This window comes from Pongo abelii, chromosome 3 (assembly GCF_028885655.2).
Source record: "Pongo abelii isolate AG06213 chromosome 3, NHGRI_mPonAbe1-v2.0_pri, whole genome shotgun sequence".
NCBI classification, from domain to species: Eukaryota; Metazoa; Chordata; class Mammalia; order Primates; family Hominidae; genus Pongo; species Pongo abelii.
The window spans coordinates 183,938,273-183,960,820 of record NC_071988.2 but is presented as its reverse complement, the minus strand read 5'-3'; the positions used below and the strand labels follow the sequence as shown (position 1 = coordinate 183,960,820).

The following is a 22,548-nucleotide window of genomic DNA, read 5'->3' as shown; positions in this document are numbered from 1 at the left end:
ACTAAAAGAGATACATTTGTTTGGGTTATAGAAGTGTTTGTGCTGAAAACAAACAAATAAAAACAGCCACCAAAAGAACAAAACTCTATAAGCCATAAGAAAGTAAGCCATCTTAAATAACAAAAAAGGAAAGGGAGCAGAATTCTTTTAAAATCTGATATCTTCCCCATGAAAGTAAGGATTAGGTTTGATAAGACAAAACTAGACGTTGAGAAGGGGTTAGATTGGGACAGGAAGGGGAAATGCAGGGAATGTGTGACTATCTTGGAGCTACCATAGATTTAGGGGAAAGTATGGCTTTGATTCAGAGCACAGTGAGAAAAGTATGAATATGACCAATAGGCCTCTCCTTCCACAGTGGTCAATTTCACAACTTCTAGTTTTGAATATCATACTTTTAGGATTTAGTTTTCAAGGTTTGTGATCGATCTGCGGTAGTTTTCCCTAAAACTCAAGTGCTAATTAAGCCTAATCCTTGTCTTCAGCAGTTATCTGAGCAGGAATTCCTAACAGCAAGGACTAGAGCCATCAACATCAAACATGGTGATCTGTGCCACCCGCTCTCCTAGCTTCTCTGACTCTGACACCTCCTGCCTCATGCTTTTCAGAAAGCTGTTAATTCACAAGGTGAAAAAATTGGCCTCCACTCTCCATTCAGTTATCCTATTCTAGAAACTAATATTTAAATAATAATGTGCATATTTGAACTAATTACAAAATCTTTCTTTCAAAATGCATTTAATCCATATACTTATTCCTCTATTTTATTATTTATTTTTTGAGGTAGAGTTTTGCTTTGTAGCCCAGGCTAGAGTTCAGTGGCACAATCTCGGCTCACTGAAACCTCTGGCCCCAGGGTTCAAGTGATTCTCCTGCCTCAGCCTCCTGAGTAAATAGAATTAAAGGCACATGCCACCAGTCTCAGCTATTTATTTTATATTTTTAGTAGAGACAGGGTTTCACCATGTTGGTCAGGCTGGTCTCGAACTGCTGACCTCAAATGATCCGCCTGCCTTGGCCTCCCAAAGTGCTGGGATTACAGATATGAGCCACTGTGCCTGGCCTATATTTTATTTTTTAAAGAAATATGCATTATTTACTGTATACCATGTTCTTCAGTGAATACTGAAATTACAATTGTCAATTGTCGAGTGTCCCTTTCCCTACCCTCAAAACCATTACATTCTAAGAGAATGAGGTGTGCAGATATGACAATGTGATTTAATTACTTTAGGTATAAGGGTCTGTGGGAACATAGGAGGAATATAGTCACATTTCCCATGGAAAATACCTCATTCCATGTATGTTTACATGGAATTTTTATATAGTGTATAAAAGCTTTATAAAAAGTGCAGCTTAAATTAGTTGTGACAGTTACACATGATTATGCCAGGTATTCAGGAAAAATAGTTCCATAGAGGACTCCACATTTCAAGGAATGCAATCAAAACAATGCCTGTTTCATATGAATAAATACATACTATGCAAATTATTAGATATATGTGGAATATAGGTATTTGAGTAATGATAAATATATATGTATGTAAATGTTCAACTTTCCCTTATGTAATTTTAATATTATTTAATTTATAAAAAGGAAAGTATAATGTGTCATCAAAAACTAAGTAGTATTACGTGTTTACATATAAGTATATGGATATTTAAAGTATAAGTATATATACAAAGTATATTAAAGTATAAGTATGCATATAAGTGCATGGATATTTAAATAGGCAAATTCAAAATTAAATTCCACTGTATGCATTGAGCTTGTCCTTATTTTAGTGAAACTTGGAGACATTGTATTTTTAAGAAATTTATCTTGTTCAAAAACAGATTTCTTTATGTCAAGATTTATGGTGAAACTATGTAATATTAATAGATGGAATAATTGGGTAAATCACAAATTTGTCTCATGAATAATATAAACTTTTTAAAAAAACGAATTCTACTTCATATACAACTATGTGATGTAACATACAACAATAAGCTATAACTAACATATTTTAATAGAGTTTTTTATGAAGTTTCATGAAGAATGTTAATGTCCTCAATAGTAAGACTGAAGAATCTTACTTTTTTTTTTTTATTTTATAATGAGATATAAAACAACCAAATCAACCCTGATAGCATTTTGGCTTGCAAGTAATCTTGGTTAAATATAAGAATTACTCAGAGTGGTGAAACCCCACCTTCACTAAAAATATGAAAATTAGCTGGGCATAGTGGCACACACTCCTGTAATCTCAGCTACTCCAGAGGCTGAAGCATGAAAATTGCTTGAACCCAGGAGGCGGAGGTTGCAGTGAGCCATGATCATGCCACTGCACTCCAGCCTGGGCAACAGAATGAGACTATGTCTCAAAAAAAAAAAAAAAAATTCAGATAATATGTTCGAGAGAGAACAAGACATAAGACAAAGATATTCTAAAGCCCATTTCTAGAGATTTTGATTTAGTGGTTCTGACTAGGACCAAGGAATCTGAATTTTAAAAAACTATCCTGGTCATTCTGATATATAGCCAAATTTGTACCACTGCTATACTAGTAAAGACAGTACAAATATTTTTACCTTAATTTTAGATATTAAAATAAGCACACATTGATTATTGTTAACATCATTGTAATCTTTTGGAAATGACTGATGAGTTGTAAGCTAAAGTAAATTAAAAATAATGGAACTCTACTGGGGAGGCTAAGGGGGAAAGATTGCTTGAGCCCAGGAGTTAGAGAGAGTGGAATCTAAGTTTCAAAAAAATAATAATAAATAGTGAAAAAGCATTATAGAAACCTGATCTTAAAGTGAATGGAATTATTTCTAATATATTTTTTATACCTTCTTATCGAGATTTACTTGCACCAATTGGGAGAATAAAATAAATACATGTATAACATTCATGCAGTAGGTGCTGATAAAGTATTTTTAACATGAATACAACATATATATAACATATGTACAAAAATAAACTTAAAGCTACTGCAGAAAAACTTATAGCAAAAAAAGCAAAGATCTATAGCAGATAAACTTGAAAGCTAATCAGTTTCTAATTGATTTCACTTTACACATTACTCTGTTAGAAAAAAATTATTAGTAATTTTGACAATAGAAATGAAAAAGTATAGAGAAACCCATATTTCAAATAGCATGACATGAAATATAAAATGAAAGTTAAAGCCACTTTGCAACCATTAGAATATTGTATTTTGTAATATTTTAACTTAATTATGAAAGCATCAGGAGAAATATGTTTATCAGATTAAGTATTTAAAAGATTTAGGACTTAGATATTGTCTTCAATAAAAGTAAAAGATAATAGAAGAGAGAAATTTTGTATAAAATTTTTTTCAGGAAAGTTTTTTACCGATATTGTATATTTCATGAAATCCTATGAGCAGACATGGAATATTTTTCAGGATCTAAAAATTCAACATAGAAATTGAGTGTCCTGGGCTTTATTTTAATCCTTCCTTTGTCATTTTCATGAAATGCATGATCTTTAAAACTCTCTTAAGGGAAGACACATATTGCATATTAATGATAAAATTGCAAGTATAAATCTCAAACCACAGACATAAGCTTTAAAAAATTATTCCTCTAATTTATACTTCAAAGTAACTGTTACATTGGGTTAGCAGGAAATACAAGTTGTTCTTGCTGTCTGCCAGCAGTCCGTATTTCTGCTTTTGTCCTTAGAGGAGTCTAAACTGACTACATAACTTGACTAGTTTACCTTTGTGAACAAAAGCCAGGAAGGGAAGAATATTACATGCAAATTTTGCTCTCTTGGCTGCCTCAAAAGTCCATTGGAACAAGTAGGCACGGCTTGCTACCTGCTTGAGTGGAAGTCATAAAAGATGGAAAGGAAACATTTCACACAGACACACCCCTGACTTGGCAGAAAATTATTCTATCACTTTCTAATGTACCACTTATAATTGATGTGAATGACATAGGGTTTCCTTAGGAGTTCCTATTTCTTCATGCTGTAAAAACCTTCTCGACGGTGTTTTTTCTCCTGGTTTGTCAGTGCAATGCGTACAAGAGCTGGAACTTTCCTCGATTTCTCTGATTAACTTATCACTTGCTCTAGTGATAACTTCATTTTTTTGAAGATTTAAATACCTAAGTATAGTATGTGGGTTGGATTTGAATATGATAATATTGTAGAAGTTTCCAAAACCTAGGAAGTGCATAGTACATTTTGATGGTAATTAAGTTCAATTGTATCAAGTGTCACGTTATAACCAAGACATTGTAGGCATTATCAAAATCTTAAGTTCAAAAGAATAGTACATAGACCTAACAAGGAGTCCATGAATGTTTTTAGTAAATCAATGAGTCAAAACACTGGTAGTTTCTTTTGTAACTTTTCTTAATTTATTATTAAAATAAACCATAGTCAAAAGGACATAATTGCTGTGCATATACATGAACACCATACTTCAATGTACATATGTTAAGTCAAATATTCAAATATTATTCATGTATTCAAAACTACATAAGAGAGGAATTCTTTTATATGTATTAGATCGTTTTTTGTTTTCCCCAAACAAGGAAATATGTAACACAAGTGTGGCCAGGAATATACAAGGAAATTAGAATTCAGCAAAAACACAAGAGTGGGAAAGTATTTGTGTTTCTAAGCAAACTTTGTTTCCCTTACCTGTAACTATATGTTTAAGAAAAAAGTCACTTATACATAGAGAACCATTCTATTTTCTAATTGCTAAGTGCCTCTTTATCCTTACAACAAACATTTTTACAGGTTTGGTTTCAATTTCCTATGAATACTGTTGGCAAGAGGAGGGTCCACAGCAGTTACTCGAAACAAGTCTTGACCCCAAATAAACAATCAGTGGGGAGTATCTCTTGTGCAGCTCATTCTCACAAGGTGACCTCCTAACACAGACCGTCATGACACAAACCAGGTCTCAACAAGTTGCTATTTCTGTTGTTATTTATGAAGCCATGGGTCATACTTGAAAATCATAGCCTAACTCTCAAGTAAGTTGCTGTAGCTCATATTTGGTCTTTAGGACCCACTAGAGCCAGAAGCATAACAAATTGGGCTCTAAGATTCCATGAATCAAGGAGAAATAAGAATTAATGAACTAGATTTTTTGAGAATTTTATAATAAACTTTTCCCAAAATATTATCTATTCCTAACACAAGAGAACTTGGATTAATTTGAGGTAACTGAAGTTATTTTTATAAAAATCAATTATGTTAACCATTATTGTATAAATGTACAGTTTAAACATGTAAAGGTAGTATACTAATTTTAGGAGTTTATTTTAATGTCAATATTTACAATACATATGCTGGAATAAATACTAAAATGGAAGAAATGTGCTTAAACACTAAAATATTAAATTGAAGACAAAGTCTAAGAACCAAAAAGGCAAAATCCAAACTTACATTTCAAAGTACATTTAAAAAGTACCTACATTTGCAAAGTATCTGAACTAGCCATATGCTGTGTGTTGAGGATATAATCATATGTCATTATGGAAACACAAGAAAGTATAATGCCCTTATCACTAGGGTAAAAGAGGAAAATATAGGAGAAATACGGTCAATATACATGTCAATTTCAAAAGTACAAGTGGTATTTTATAGCAGTTACTGACACCTCCAGAATTAAGGTCATGAAACGGTGAAAATTTTACATTTCTGGTTGCAGCATATCAAAAACCACAGAGCTTTGCTAGATAATCCCTGGAAGTCTTTTCATTACTCTGCTTTCTTATTGGAAAGTTAGTATAAAATACATGATTATCATTATAATAGCAAAGCATTTTCATTCTCTTTTAATGGATCTAACTTCTGGTAGAGACTATGTGCTATGCATGCTAGTGAATTTCAATTGAGAAAGCTAGGATTTTGTACCTGTGTTTCAGCAAGGAAGGAGCACATGAAATTTAGTTGTTTGTCTCATCAAATCTTTTCCTATACTGACTTTTCAGCAATAGGTATTTTAGAACTATGAAGTGTTCTTTTGCATTTGGCAGACAAAAGAGTGAAGGTTACATATATGCTGTTTTGCAAAAATTACTTGAAGAGCGCCTGGGCGCAGTGGCTCAGGCCTTGTATTCCCAGCACTTTGGGAGGCCAAGGCGGGCAGATCATCTGAGGTCAGGAGTTCGAGACCAGCCTGGCCAACACGTGAAACCCCGTCTCTACTAAAAGTACAAAAATTAGCCAGGCGTGACCCCAGCTACTTAAGAGGCTGAGGCAGGAAAATTTCTTGAACCCAGGAGGTGGAGGTTGCAGTGTGCCGAGATCACGCCATTGCACTACAGCCTGGGTGACAGAGTAAGACTCTGTCTCAAAAAAAAAAAAAAAAAAAAAAAAAAGTTACTTGAAAGTAGAACTGAGTTACATTTATTATTAAATTTCTTTTATGTTTCCCTATGTTTAGGAGAAGAGACTGGTCTCTCTAGTGGATGAATTTTTAGATCAAGTTAGAATGTAAAAATACTACTCACTTTCCCTTAATTTCTATATGATACAGATTACAAATGAGAAGCAAAAGACTAAATTGAGGATTATATGAATAAAACAAGGAAGAAAGAGAATATAAAAATGTAGAGAGAGAGTTACAATAAGGAAAAAGAGACAACTGGGAAGGAAAAAAAAAAAGCAAATTGCTGTGTTTAAGAACAAGGGAGACAGAAGAACATGTGCCAGGGTGTCATTGATAGACTTGTCATTTGTTCTTTGGTCTTAAGCAGCTGCTACTTCTTTCTCAATTTTACTTTTCAAATCCTTCCATCTCTTGATAATTTATTCAGTTCCATAAACTATCTTCTTTCCTTCCTTGCTTCCTTCCTTTCTCTCTCTCTTCTTTGTTTGTTTGTTTGGTTTCTTTCTTTCTTTCTTTCTTTTTCTGTCTTTCTTTATCTTTCTTTTTCTCTCCTCTTTCTTTCTCTCTTTCTTCGTTTCTTCTTTCTTCCTTCTTTCTTTTCCTTTCCCTTTTCTCTCTCTCCTTCTCTGTCTCCTACTTTCTCTCTTTTTCTTTCTTTCCTTTTTTCTTTCTTTTTCTTTTTTCCATCTCTTTCTCCTTTCTTCCTTTCTCTCTCTTTCTTTCTTTTCCTTCTCTCTTTCTCTCTCCTTCCTTCTTCTTTCTTTCTTTTTCTTTTTTCTATCTTTCCTTTTTTCTTTCTATCTTTCCCTCTTTCTCTTTTTCCCTTTCTTTCCTTCTGTTTTGTATTTTTAATTTTAATTTTTTGGTGGGAAATGATTCGAGAATTTTAGGTCTTTAGATAGAAGAAGATACATAATATTGAATTTGCATTGGAGGCATCTGTATTAAATCATTATATATATTCCTTAAATCTGTTCAGTCTGTCCCCCAATAAGACCAAGAAGCAGTCACTCATTATGGAATTGAACATGCGTAGAACACATACCTTGGTTTTTAAGTACCAATCCCCACCAAAATATATCAGACATAATTAAAAGAATGGTTGATTCCAGGTTTGGGCAGCAATAGATATGTTGTTATCATAGAAAATAAATAAATACTGAGAGAAAAATAACGTCATGCCAAGGGAACATAATAACCAGTGTTATGGATACCCCTTTGTACAATTTGATATTATTTACATTTCAAAAGAAATAATGATGGAAATATACTGTAAGATATTGAATAAACTCAAGTATCCTCATAAAAATGAGGAAATGAAAGAGGGAGAGAAGACAGAGATAGACAGAAAGGAAAGGGGGGGGAAGATTTTGTTTCTAAGACAAGCTAATAAATGGAAAGAGGACAATATCAGAAAATCATTATTTTGCAAACCACGAGATAATAACTGAATCAAGTAAATATCAGTATATTTTATATTCCAGTCTTATACATTCTTATGTTGTGGCATATACAAAGCACATTTATTTTTCTCTCATATATCTGTGGGTAAACTGAGATTGTGATTTACTCCAGGCTGCAAATTGTGTTCAAATCTATGCCACATGTTTCTGATTCTTCTTGAACCAATGTATATCACATCAAGTCATATTATTCTTATGGTGAAAGGAAAGAGTTCAAAAGAATAAGCCAATATGGGCTAGGATATTTCAAGCCTCTGACATCCCATAGACCAAAGTAAGCCACATAGCCAAGACCAGATTCAAGAAGCAGGGATAGATACTTCTCTCATGATTTAATGCATTAGCTTGATCTAATCTGTATAACAGTCTGATAATGTTTTGGACATTAGGATATTCACATTTAAATTACAACCTATGGATGAGGTATTTGGTTCAGAGAGAAAAAGAATGTGTTTATTCCATGAATAAATCTTGTAGTTACTGTTTAAGTGATAAAACTTAGAATAATCAGTGATTAAAAACCTGATATTATATGTCCCCTGATATGAGGCAGTAATATCACTTCTATAGTAATCTTGCCCAAAAATAATTAACTTAAAATTTAATTTTGAGAGAACAATAGGCAAATCTAGACTTTAGAAAATTCTAGAAGACAAGTAGCTTTATAATCTCCAAAACACATACTAAAACACAAAACGATTACACTATAGAAACTAAGGAGCCGTAATGGTGAAATTTAAAGTGTATTGTTAAATCAATATGAATTTTCTATAATGTTATAATAATGCTGTATGTAGAAGACCATCATTATTCTTAGAAGATAAATGCTGAAATATTTAAGGGTAAAGTTCATGACATCTGCAGCTTATTTTCAAATAAACTGATAAAATCTGGTAAAATTTAAAACTATTCTTACATTGTGAAATAATAAATAAAACAGCATGAGTGACCTATTTTTCATAAAAATAAAGCATACTAATCAGTTTAGTGTAAATATTTAAACAACAAAAAAAGGCTCTGTCTGAATAACCTTAAGTGCCCGGTAAAAGGGTTTTTTGTTTTGTTTGTTTTTGTTTTGTTTGTGACAATGAAAAGGGCAGTTTTATAGGGTTCAATGTGATAACATGTTATCAGAGATGACTGACAATCTGCTATAAAAAGTCTAATTTGAGAACTCTCCTCCATTGATCTCATGAAATCTTCAATCTGTCATTTTATGTGAATGAAATATACAAAAATAAGCATTGAATATTTACTATGGCTATTATGTTATGGCAGTAACTGACATCTGCATTAAGTAGGAAATCATTATTGTTTCCTAATAAAATAATTTATATACCAAGATGAAAAAGTAATTTCTTAATGATGAGCCCAGTCTTCTTTTATGTAGTTATATCACATAAAGAGAGTACACAAATGAAATAGAATACATACCAGGTATGAACTCTAATTTCTTCATGATTCACTTGAAATTCATTGTTTAAATATAACTGATACAGTTACAATTGCTTAGAATACAAATTAATTTTCAATCATCTATTGAAAAATTTTTTTTGCAGTTCAGAGACTATATTCTGAATACATGTGTACTTTCCCATGGGGATTTTATTTCTAATCTTCTGTTTTTAATGGCCTTTTTCTTGAACAAGAATTACATTTTTATATCTTTTAGAAAACTTTCTGTGTAATATTCTAACCTCAGAGAGTTTTTGTGCAGAATGGAAAATCTGCACAACATTTTACATTTTTCTCTTAGTTCAATGTGGACACCAGATGCTTGAAATTTGTATTATAATTTTAAGTGAAGTAAGGCTTTTTAAAAATTTTATTATTCAGTAAGATGTAGTATGCCCTAATGACACTTTTCAGTACTGCATTTCAAAACATTACATATGGGTCGCAAATCTGTATTCCTCCCCATAGCTCTTTTCATCCTAGACCCGAACTCTTACTGATATTCAGAATCAATTAAAGTGTTTCCATATTGCAATGGGTCCCTTATAGTCCTGGAAAATATTATTACTGATATATCAAGATAAACTTGCTAAATATAGAATAGGTCCTGTGATTTTAAATCCTTAGCATTTTAAAATCTGTCTCTACCTTTTCATTCCTACTTCAATAATCTTACCTCAGGTCCTCATTACCTTCATCTGGACTATTTTAATAGTGGAAACAAGGCTTTAATTTTACTCTTTCTTCCTGAAAGACACCTTCTACATTATTATAAATGTTCTTAAACAAATCAATCAAAACATTACAGAATTTTCCTTAATGAGAAACTTAGTGACTCCCCATCAAATCCAGTTCAATTTTTTTAGCCCAGAACACAAGGGTCTGGTCCTCACCAAACTCTTTAGCTCATACCCTTTCACCCTTTGCATTGAATCCCACACTATAGTAATACTGAAATAACTGCATTTTTCAAACACACACCATATTTTATATCTTCTCAAATCCTCATTTCCTCTGCATATATTATTATTCATCCCTCATTTCTTATTCACCTTTTTAAATTCTTTTTTTTTAAAGATTGGGGTCACAAATTGGTTCCTCCAAAAAAAGGTTCTTACTCATCCTAACTTCTGTTTATTTCCCTGCAGCATACCACAATACGTCTATATTAGCAGGTTTGATCTTTCTCATTTGCACAGGTAGTAAGTGTGGATTATACAACTGGTTGCATTTCATATCCAGTGGAATACAGGATGAGTTCGTTTTTGTTTTAGTATTTTGAGATATATTTTGTATCACTGTATTTTTTTTCTTTGGAACTAACTTCCCAGGCAGGTGGAAATGTGATAACTTGACTTTTTTTCCAAAACCAAATACCTAAATTGGTATTTTGATCTTTCTTTTCTAACAAATTCTATTTATTTCTGCACATCTAATTCTTTTACATGGTTCTATAGACAGATCGCTGCTCTTGCCTATATTGTCTTAATTTTCACTTTTCATTTACCGAAAATGCTGAAAATCAGATAAACCAGATGAAATATGTTATTTTCAACACTTGGGTGGATAAAATAACTTGAGAGATGTAGGGAAAGGAAATAGTAAAGTAATAGAGACAGTATGAATTAAACGTACTTGTGTATACTTAGTAGATCATACGACAGAAGAGATAAATCAACTAATAACTGTACTCTCTACCAAAACTATATATGGAGTGCGTTTTTCTTTTTCACATCTAGGTAGGGTATATAATTCCAAAAAATAAAGCCCCTCCAACCTGTACAGTGGAATCCAGTCGATACAGTAAAAACTTTCATGGCCAGGTCATAAGTTCATGGCCCTTGGACATTTCTTTGAATACGGACAAGGCCCTGTGCACGTGTGTGTGTGTGTGTGTGTTTATGTGAGTGTGCGTGTATGTGTGTGTCTTGGGTGGTGGTAGCAGACATAATAATCATCTTTGCTTCTTAAGGTCTTTTATGACAAGAGGTATTTTCCTGTCTTTTAATGTCCAAAAGGATGAATAAGTTGAGGCTAAAGTGACCATATTTGGCTCAATATAAACCAAATATTAACTTTGAATAATCAAGATGCTTGAGACAATCTTGGCTGGCAATATGTGGTGTTACTTGTCACAACAGGTGTTCAAACACACATGGAATGATTGCTTGGCTGGGATACTGTTGAGGAGATTAAAATATATCAAAAGAATGATTGTTTTAGAACATCTCTGGGATCCCTTCTAAACTCCAGGTTACCAAATTTTTAAAATATCTTCTTCCAATTGTCTAGTTTCAATATTAAATGGTGGAGTTCTGTCCTATTTTTCTTCTATGAGAAAAATAACATTTTATATTTCTCCATATAAGAATGTGCTGCACTGCATACAAAAGTAATGCAGTTATTTGATTTATAAATATACTGCTTTTCAACTCTGTGTGTTTTTATCTCTTTTATAGACATACTTATCACAAAGATAAGGGTGACTTTTTTTTAAAGACATTGCATTTATATTGTCCATGTGTATTTAATTTTATCCACTTAACTAATAATGAAGACATATTTCTCTTTCAATCAATATTTTTTTCTAACTTTCTTCTGACAAACACTGAATTTTGCTTGTATTATATCATTCAGAACAAATTTGCTTGTGTTTCACATTCAGAACAATACATTTTACAGACGAGGAAATTGATGTGTGGCAGAATAAACTGATTACCAATAGTTGCAAAGTTAATAAGTGAAGGACCAGAGTATTTAACAAAGTCAGAAATACACCGAAGCTCTTGTTCTCAACAACTGTAATCTATTTAAAATAAACTATCTCAAGAACAAAAAACCAAACACCACATATTCTCACTCATAGGTGGGAATTGAACAATGAGAACACATGGACACAGGAAGGGGAACATCACACTCTGGGGACTGTTGTGGGGTGGGGGGAGGCAGGAGGGATAGCATTGGGAGATATACCTAATGCTAGATGACGAGTTGGTGGGTGCAGCGCACCAGCATGGCACATGTATACATATGTAACGTACCTGCACATTGCGCACATGTACCATAAAACCTAAAGTATAATAATAATAATAATAATAATAAAAGAAAAAAAAATAAATAAAATAAACAAATTAAAAAAAAAAGAAAATACACAAGTATTTATTTTATTTTTGAAATATCTTTAAGTGCAGAAGATGTTAAAGACAAACTCCTGGGGGAAATTATCTAGTTTATTTTCAACACAAAATATTATCACTTTCAAGATTTGTTTGTAAGTTATATTGAGACATTTCTTTAAATATGATATTTGAGATTCCTCAGTCAGCATTTTAATCACTTTTATTAGCTTGAAAACATAAAAAATGTGAACTTTTATTTTAAATAAATAATACAGAAGGCTCTTTAAACCTAGTAATATCAATGATAAATGACTTTAGAAAGAAAAGCCAATTTATTCTACAGAAACTATTACTCCAAATTAATAGTTTCAGAGAATGTTTTTGTCTGAACCTAATTTTCAGAATACTTTCAATATAACACAAAAGATAGGTTTTAGATTATCTTTACATCATTTAACAAATCAACAACTTACAAAGTTATTTCATATTATTCAATATTTTTCTCTTTTCCTTAAATCTAGGCACTATCCTATTTAAACTTTCCTCTTCATAAAGTTTTGTTTTGTTTTGCTTATTATTATTTTTTAATTTTCATTCTTTCCTTTTTTTTACTTTCTTTTCTTCTTTTTATTTTTTTCTATTTTTGTGGTTTTCTTTTGTATCTGTTTTTTGTTGAGTAAAATATTGGTTCTTTTGAGGGTTTAGGAAGGTAGGCTATTTTCTTGTTTCTTGCTCAATAAACCTCCGAGAAGAGTCAAAGAAAATTTTGTAAAGTGGAGTTTCTCAACAATACTTGACAGGGATATGTCAAACCCTTCACCAGCTGTGCCTCTGGACAATTTTAAGATGAGGTAACAAGGTGACTATCTCAGCTAAACTAAACTAAAGTTAAAATTTTCATCAAATTGTGATATCTGAGTAATGTAAAATTTTATTTTTATGAGATAGTTTTGTTTTTTTTTTGTGAAACAGAAATCCCAAATCATTTAATTAGTTAACTTTATAGTGAGAGGTTTACCAGGCTTGTTATGTCTAAGTTATGACTAAGTCCATCTTGCGTAAAATATGTTCACTGTAAAAGATTGAGGTTTTTTTGTATTTAAAGCGAAGTTGGTCATTAATTCATGTTAACTAAAGCATGATTTTAGAAAGATGGAATAGATATACCCAAGTAGAATCATGAGGGCAAGATTAAGGAAGCGTCTCCATGTTTGTTTGCTAGGGCTACCATAACAAAATACCAAAGATGGGGTGACTTAAACAACAGAAATTTGTTTTCTCACAGTTCTGGATGTTTGAACTCCAAGATGGATGTGTCAGCAGGGCTGGTTCCTTCTGAGGGCAGCGAGAGAAGGGTCTGTTTCAGACCTCTCTCCTTGATTAACAGATGGCCGTGTTCTCTCTGCGTCTTCACATTAGGATGATGTATGCATTATTTCTTATGTACATTATTGTGTTCAAATATCTTCTCATAAGAACACCAATCATATAGAATTAGCATCTATTCTAGACCTTAAATTAACTTTATCATCTCTTTAAAGACCCTATCTCCAAATACAATCACCTTCTCAATCCTGGGGTTTTGTATACTTCATATTTGAGGGATGCAATTCAGCCAATAATAGGCTTTTTAATAGAAATTTCCTTAAGTGTCCATGAAAATGTCTCACAGAAGATTTCCTAAGTAATTCATTTAGTGTTTTTTTAATAGTTAGCTGTACTAAGTAGGAATTTAGTGAAACTGAAAATAGACAGCTAGAAATCAACAAAATCAGGATGGGTGGTCTGCAATTGTAGAGTCCCAAGCCAAGCTTCAGTATGAACTGAAATTTAGGTTCTACAACCTCACTTACTTGCTCATGCCTTAGTAAGAAACTAACAATGAATTAAACAAAATACATTGTTTTCTTACTATAACTCTGTGTTTCTTACCATATGACTTCATTGTAGCCAAGTTGTCTTTGTGGCAATAAGAAACTTGTATATATAAACAAACTCATATATTCTCACACAAAATTAGAAATTTTACACATATTCATGCATACTATGATGTACTAAGTCCCAGCTGTTTTAAATATCTTCTATCTTACCTGGGTAGTCAATAGTCCTTAAGTTTATAAGCTAAGTATGTAGGAACTTTATAAACCGTGACAGATTACCCATACTCTACTGATAAATGGTGAAGAGAAAAATTCCAAGGAATCTAGGTTGAATTTCTAAAACACTTACAATGGGACACTAGCAGAAAATGACAATCCCTGCCGTCTTCTCACCCATTAAGTGCCTCAGCCCAGCACAGCATGAACAAGGGCCCAGTGAGCACTATGCCCAGCAGTAAACAAGTTGTGATTTATCACTTTTTTATACATTTAAATATCCTGTCTAAGGATAACAGGAAGAAAATAAACCAAAATATGATAGCTTCCACTGTAGATTTGTAGGTCACAGTCGTTCCTGGTTCATTTCTACTAGGCATGAAAACCCATGTGTTAAGTCAAATTCCATCAGCTCTTCCTGGAAACTCTCTGCTACCACATAGTTTACTAACAATAAATACTTGAATGAATAAATAATTATATCAAAAGTAAAAGATAGGAGACACAGATCAATTGTCACCCTTTCTCTAGTCCAGACAAAAATTCCACTTACTTTTCCAAGGTGAAGACACCAAAACTCTTTGAGCCTGTCTTGGGCTTCTTCCAAAGTGGGGTTGCTGGATGATACATGTCCATAAGATGTAGAAGGGATATAAACATTCTCTAGTCCTATGAATTTGGAGCACTTGTTAAAGTGTCCAGAGAGTGATCATGTGCTGGAGATTTTGAAAAGAATTTTAAAAACAGGTCATGGATATTGAAAGGAAGTCTAGGTCAAACATTGGAGATATAAAGGCTATATAGATATAAAGGTATAATAAAACTTTAGTATTCACATGAATAAATATACGCTTTAGAAAAAATATTGAAAGCAATTAAAGTATGCTTACGAATTATCAGTTCCCTTTTAGCTGTAATGATGCTTTAGGGAAATCTTAATAGTTTTATATCAACTCTAGATGCTTTCTTGATAATTAGGTAAGCATTATCTTGCTCTAGAATAAAATAAAGTAATGGAATGATAAACCAACAATTAAGGAGAGTCCAATGTGTTATAAAGAAATTATTATACTTTTCAAGAAGCTCAGGAAAAAGAAAATAAGGAATTGTGATCATAAGTGTTGTAAAATTAGGAAATGTTTTATTCCAAAATGTAACGGTTATATATAGAAGCCAAAAATCATGTTTCATAAATTTCTATTAGTATCATGCTGCATCCTAGAAGGCAAACACAGGAAACTATTAATATTTATAGACAAAGAATGAAGCAAACATTATAAATTAAATGTGATCTGTTTTCATGAAAGAACACTATAAACCGACCAAAAATCTGATAGTTGATTACCTATGGTAACAGAAAAAGAAAAGCCGTGGTCTTTAAAATAGTTAACCTTTGGTATTAAATCTCTCACTCAGCTATATTTAAAAAGCTTGAGATTTTCTGAGGTAAATAATAAACAACTAATCCCTGGTATTTCTGCTGAAACTCTGTATTCTTCAACATAATGTAGCCTCATTGTACTATGTGATTTTGAAAGGAAAATATTTAAGATTCTACATGGTAATTTGTAAACCATGTTTAAGGAGCTGCTTCACCATTCTGTGGAGTCTAATAGATAATTTGACAAATTGATTGTTAATTAAATAATCTAAAACCAGTATCAGCGAGCTGAAGCGTGAAGATGTCATTTTCTGCTAGAGGTTAAATCTGAGTGGAAATTTTCCACCTCAGGTAGATGACTGCCAATCCAGAACATACTCTCAGAGACATTCTTAATATTACAATAAAAGCCACCTTAATTTAGTGTCTTTATTTATTATCCGTCATATTTCAGGGTCACATCAGAATTCAGCAGAGGCTCAAATCATCACAAGTATGAATAGTTAGTATTTAGCATTCATAAAGCCTGAATAAATCTAGAGAAAAAAGAGTATTACTTAAAATTACTTTTTATTATATTATCTGAAATCCTTTGTTTCAGTAATTCAATTCTGTATATAACCTCAGAATTCATGGAGATATATTCCTAAATGTAAGTACTCTTATAAGATCACTATTACAATCAGTTTCTGAAGTATTTTTGTAGATTCAGAAATTACTCAGATCATTTCTCAGTGTATTTTACAATTACACATGTATCAAGCATGAGCAGGAAAGATGCTTTCTTAATTTGTTTGGCACAGCATAGTATCATATTTATACTTATCCAAGGCCATTAATTGGTAATTATAAGTATGTACATTATGTTGCAAGCAATAATAGTTGGGCAAACTTTTGTAAAAGAGAAATATTTAATAACTCTTTGTACTGAATTGCATCAATTACTCAGAAAAGATCAGAGTTATTAAAAGTGACGAGTACATAGAAGCGTACAGGTTAAAGAAATCCCATATTTCTTGTTACGATTTTCTTTGTTTATATGAGTGTTCGGTCACAGTCTTGAGTCTCTTGAAATCTGAGATATATTAGAGGAAAATCACATTATCTGTGATACAGGAACCAAGGTTACTATAGTATTTTAGTTGCAGCAACCATTATGCACAATAGATAACCTTGCAATTGAAGACACTAGGTAAGAATGCCTTAATTGCTTTGATTTATATTTTTAAAACTTCAAAACCAGCTTCTTAAAAATACTCATCTTGTAACTATATATAATATATGAGGGATTTAAAAATGTATTATTTTAATAAAGAACATTTTTGTGTCTTAAGAACAAGTCTACATAAACTTGCTAGAACAACGAAATTATTTCGTAGATATTTTGAATCAAATTACAAGAAAGTGAAAAAAAGCAATAACTATTATCCATGGTATTCTTATTTTGCCAGGTGTTTTACATGGTATTTAACTTAAATATTTTATTTAAATTTATAGCAAATCTGTGAGCTATTGTATACTTCCTATATTAGTTGTAAATTTGAGCTAAACAAAATACAGCTAGCAAGTGGCATCGCTGGAATTCAAAGTTAGTTCTGACCCCAAAGCCTGTGCTTAGAGGGCTGGTTGGAAGAAAGGAAACATGGATTCTGCTCTGAAAATCATGAATCTAGCATATAAAATTTTTATATTAATTTTCCTCATCTACAAAATGAATGTATTTAAATTAGTCCTTACAGTGTCTTCAGAAATAAAAGTTCTTTAGTTCTATGAACATGCCTAAAACTTCAATTAGTAATTATATAGTGGCTTAAAGAGTATTAAGAGCTAAGTTAATAAGCTTTCTCAGTGGCAAAATTATACTTAATTCATGGTGCCTGCCCTAAAGGAAGTTAAAAGACAGGGCATCAACTTATGAAAATTAAATGACAAGTCAACACTAAAGATAGTAATAGAAGATGCTATCATACAATGCCTATAATTCCATTTTCAAATGAGCAATGTGGGCTCATTAATACTCTGAGGAATTAAAAAAAATCACAGATATATCAGCAGCAACTACAAAAAAAATACTCTGAGGAAGTATTATTGTTCTCAAGTTCATAGCAAGGTATAAATTAGAGGGTTCCAGATGGTTACATTAGAAGAAAAGTGATTTGCAGATGTCACAACAAGAACTGTCTTGGCTAAAGTAGCAAACAGAGATGATTTTCCAGTTCGTATCAAAATAATTATACATTGAGAGCCATGCAAGTTTCTGAGACAAAATAATTGAAAAGGTAACCAGAACGATACTCTTATAGAGCTGACAATCTTACTAATGTTTATATAAATAGTCAAAATGTAAATCTGGACCTTTCTTAATACTAACATGTTAAATATTACTAGGAATAATTATTAAATGTGATAATAGAGTAGAAAAATACTTAATACTTTATTAGATTGTACTCATATTTAATATTTCTGCAAGTGCTTGGGAGTCAATTTTTATTAAACAAAAATTATTTTTAACAAATTATTATAGTTATACAACATTATGTGATATTAATATATCTATAATAATATGGTCAACACATAATATATTTGCATATGTCAGAATAATTGATAGATAACTAATCTGCTTAAATTTACATAGATTTATCCATTTAAGTTAATAAAACACATTTCATAATTTCAATATCTTCTTTCTAATTGTTTGTTATCATAGCTTTTGGTCATGTAATACATATAAGGACAGTGATACAATTCAAATTAACTCAAGTTGGTAGAAGTTAGAACATTTAAATGATTATTCAGGTATTAACTAGGATTTATAATTTTTAAAAAGCTAACTAACACCAAATTTTCAACTTCGGAGAAATTGATATTGTTCTTTTTTTTCTATGGAGAAATCTATTGCTAACAGTAAGTTTTTGGATTAAATGGAGAATGTCTAATTTTAAAGAATTCCAATTTATTATGAAGTGATGTTTAATATAAAGAAAGGATGCTCTTCAGAGCTCAATTATTTATATATCTATGCATATATATGTATATGTATACATATTTTTTCTTTCTAGAGTAATGTGATGTATATAACATTATTATATTACTGATTACTTCTTTGGGACCAAGTATACCAGTTCAATTAGTCGTAATGCAGTGATATTTAAAATTTTAAGATAAACTGGGCATGGGGGTCCTTGCCTGCAATTCCAGTGACACAAGTGCCTGAGGTGGGAGGATCAGTAGAGACTAGAAGTTGGAGACCAGCCTGGGCCACTTAGGGAGACATCATCTCTACAAAAACAAACAAACAAAACTTAGCAAGGTGCAGTGGGCACACTTGTAGTCCCAGCTACTAGGGAGACTGGGGTGAGAGGATCGGTTGAGCCCCATAGTTCAAGGGTGCAGAAACAGTGTCATTGCACTCCAGTGTGGGTGACAGAGAAGCCCTCATCTCTTTAAAAAGAAAGAAAGAAAGATATAATCGAAGTTATCTATTCTCAAATTTGCTCTTCTTTTGAGAATAAATATCTAAATAAAACAAATTTAAAGCATATGTAATTGAAATAGTATAAATTAAAATTCTTAAATGGTTATATTTAATGAGATATATATTTAGGATGAGAATTTAAATTTTAAAGTTTTCATATTCACTTACAAAGGAACTCATTGCATTTCCTGATTTATTTTCGTTATGGCTCTTGACTCTTCTAAATCCTGACTTGTTAGTTTATTTGTCCTATTTCTATCTGATCCTTTTGAGGTAATTATTATTTTAAAGTGTCTTCTTTGGGTCTCCTTACTATTTTAATGCTATCAGACTTGTATTGGTGGAAAACAGCTTAAAAGGAGTTTTCACTTCTGTTATGAAATAAATAGTAAGTATTGACATAAGTAAATCAAAACTATAGTTAAGAAATTTGAAATTAATTATTATAAAACAATAATGAAATATATCAAATTTAACATAAGTTGTTTTTAGCCAGTTATATAATATAAATGTTTCTACATAACAAGCAAACATATTGCATATCAATTAGACACATCTTAGTACTCTTTAATTTGGTAAGATTTATACATATAATTTCATTAGTTACAATTATATTAAAATGGCCAGGCATGGTGGCTCACACCTGTAATCCCAGCACCCAGCACTTTGGGAGGCCGAGGCAGGCGGATCATCTGAGGTCAGGAGTCCGAGACCAGCCTGACCAACATGGTGAAACCTCATCTCTACTAAAATATATATATAAAAAAAAAATTAGCCGGGCATGGTGCCACATGCCTATAATCCTAGCTACTTGGAAGGCTGAGGCAGGAGAATCTCTTGAACCTGGGAGGTGGAGGTTGCAGTGAGTCGAGATTGTGCCATTGTACTCCAGCCTGGGCAACAAGAGTGAAACTCCGTCTCAAAAAAAAAAAAAAAAGAATTATATTAAAATTCTGGTTTTCTTAATCTGTTTATTGATTTTCAGCATAGAAATAAATATTGAAAAAGCAAACAAGCTAATTAAACAGTTAAGTTCTGAACTTATTTTTATTTAATAACATTGTATAGATAATAAGCATGTATCTACCTTATTTTGCTCAAATTGGTGTTTCAACATGATTTTAGTTTGAGGTCTGAAAATGCTTTGAAATACTTGCTATGTCTTGATAGGAATAGGAGAAGCCAGAATTGGTCTTTTGTGCAAACTGCTCCTAGAACGTAAATTTGAAGCATAGTTCATTCTTCTAGGCAACCAAGACACCACTTAGTAAATTACTGTTTGTATTAAAGGCTAATTCAATAGCACACCTCTGAATTAGCTTTCTCAGATGTCCAATTCTCACCCAATAAATTGTAAAGCACAGAACTCTAGAGGGCAGAAACGTTGTTAACACAACAATGTCTAAAAAAATCTGTATACCAAGAAACATCTCTAGTCTAAATATATAATACTTCCCACACATACGTTACTTTTCATTCATGCAGTTTAAAATTGCTTATATTATTAAAATATATTAACTTAAAAGCATGACTAAATGTCCTGCTATCATTACCATTATCTCAATTAGCTGTTATTAGAACTTCTGTTATGTAAGAGCTCTGCAGTTTTAACATGAAAAAGTAGTCATTATGCATTAATTCTTTAGAAACTATTTACTTAAAGCATATGTAACTATCTGAGGTAACAAATTACACTGAATGTACAGTGATGTTAGCTGTAAGACTTTATTTTGGATAAAATAAAAAATAACATCCTAAAATTAGCATGTTACACACACCTATGTTAAGACATGTGAAATATGTATCTTAAATCAATAAAATAAATATATTTCTTTGAAAGTTATAAAATTTTGCTCATCATAACACAATAAATGTTCTTGTCACTTTTTATGTAATAATGGTTTTACAATAAGAAAATGTCAAACTCTATTAAACATGGAATATATTCTTTCTCCTAACCAAAACAACAAAATATCAGGATAAAGTACTTAAAACATATGTTAAGACATCAGGTATCAAGGAACAATGGACAGTGATCCCTAAGAAACATGCAATCATCAATATGGAACCTATGCTTGCCCCAGGTCATTGACAGGGAAATTTCAGACTATAACATAAGAAGAAGAATCCTAGAAAGAGCACAACAGTTTCCCTGAATTGAAGAGATATAACTGAAAATCTAGGAAGGCTAAGGCTACAGTTCAAAGTACAAAATACTGGAAAGGAGAGTACTACACAGCAAAAAATACTAGACATCTACAGAAATTATTTTTCAAGTCTTCAGCTGAGTCTTCAATGGCTTCAAAGTTAGCAGTCTTTTCCTCTGCAGGATTTGATCTACTGTCAACCCCTCCATTGCACTGCACAGCATAAGCATGTGAGAAAATCATCAGTGGTGGGAGAAAAAAATATCAGTGAGAACAGTCCCTGGAGCTCACATAGGGTTAGGAATGCTTTTTCCAGCGTCCAGCATAGAAAACTTCATAATTTAAGAAGCAAAAGATTGGAGAGAGTACCCAAGAGGGTCTTGTCTCATTAGTGGGCCAAATTTAACATTGTTCTTGTTCCTGTCAATAAAACTTAAAAAGTAATATACAAAGAGACCAAATTGTGTCTATGCAACTTAGTTCCATTCCAGAAAATGCCCTCAATAATATTTATAGAAGTACATAAATATGGAATACTTAAGAAAGTAAAAGTTTCAATTCATTCTATCAAATCAAAATTCAGCAGACATGGAAAGAATCAGGAAAATATACCACACAACGCAAAGAAATATCAGTAGTTACAATGAACATAGACATGACAGCAATGATAGAATTAGTAGATATGGACATTAAAGAAATATTGTAACTTATTTTACATGTTTAAGAAACTACAGAAAGAATTTAATATATTGATTAGAAATATAGAAGATATAACTAAAACTGCAAATGAACTTCTGCCACTGAAAACCACAACATCTGATAGGATAGATACAATGGAAGAATAAACAGCAGATCAGACACTGTAGAAGAAAAAATTGGTAACATTGGAGACATACTAATAGAAACTATCCAAAATAAAGCAAGGATAAAGATAGTGAAAAAAAATAGTATCAGTGAGTTGTGGGACAACTTCAGGCAGCTAATATATATGTAATAGGAACCTTGGAAATTGAAGTTAAGGTGGACAGCAAAAATTATTTTTT

At 31.8% G+C, this 22,548-nt stretch overlaps 1 protein-coding gene across 2 annotated transcripts in view; it reads left to right on the top strand.

The window, feature by feature from the left end:
* FSTL5 (follistatin like 5) overlaps positions 1-22,548 on the top strand; it is an 807,547-nt gene that overhangs the window by 215,888 nt on the left and 569,111 nt on the right. The window lies entirely within an intron of this gene.